The following is a 713-nucleotide window of genomic DNA, read 5'->3' as shown; positions in this document are numbered from 1 at the left end:
CTCTAGAGAAATTTCTAGGAATCCACAAGTATGACTGAAGCTAAGATCCTAAGCAATAGAAGAAAGGGGACCCGATCTTGACTTGCCTGTAGTGACTCATGAATACCTTAAATATCACCATAGAAACTTCATCCAGAAACTGATGGAAACAGAGGCAGAAATTCACATTGGAGAACTGGACTGAGCTCCCAAAGTCCAGTTGAAGAGTGGGAGGAGTGAGACTATGAGCAAGGAGGCCAAGACCATGATGGGTTCACCCACTGAAACAGTCTACGTGGGCTAATGGGAGCTCACCAACTCCAGCTGGACTGGGAAGAAACAAGCATAGAACCAAACTAGTACCTATGAATGTGGTTGACAGTTGCATGGCTGAGGCAGACTGAGGGGCCACTGGCAGTGGCACCAGGATTTATCCCTACTGCATGTGCTAGCATTCTGGGATCCTATTCTCTTTGGATGTTTACCTTGCTCAGCCTAGATATAGTAGGGATGGCCTTGTACCTTTCCCCAAAGCAATGTGCCTTACGCTCTCTGAGGAGTGGATAGGGGTGAAATGGAAGAGTGTGTGGAGGAAATTAGAGGAGGGGAGGGAATGGGAACTTGGATTGATATTTTTTTTTTAAATCTAATAATTTTTTTTAAAAAAAAAAGAATGCTAAAACGCCCACTGAAACATCTTACCTGAGCTAAAGCAGCCCACAAACTCCAGCCTG

This window comes from Microtus ochrogaster, linkage group LG9 (genome assembly GCF_000317375.1).
Source record: "Microtus ochrogaster isolate Prairie Vole_2 linkage group LG9, MicOch1.0, whole genome shotgun sequence".
NCBI lineage: Eukaryota > Metazoa > Chordata > Mammalia > Rodentia > Cricetidae > Microtus > Microtus ochrogaster.
The sequence above is the reverse complement of the archived record's forward strand: the minus strand, read 5'-3'. Positions refer to the sequence as shown.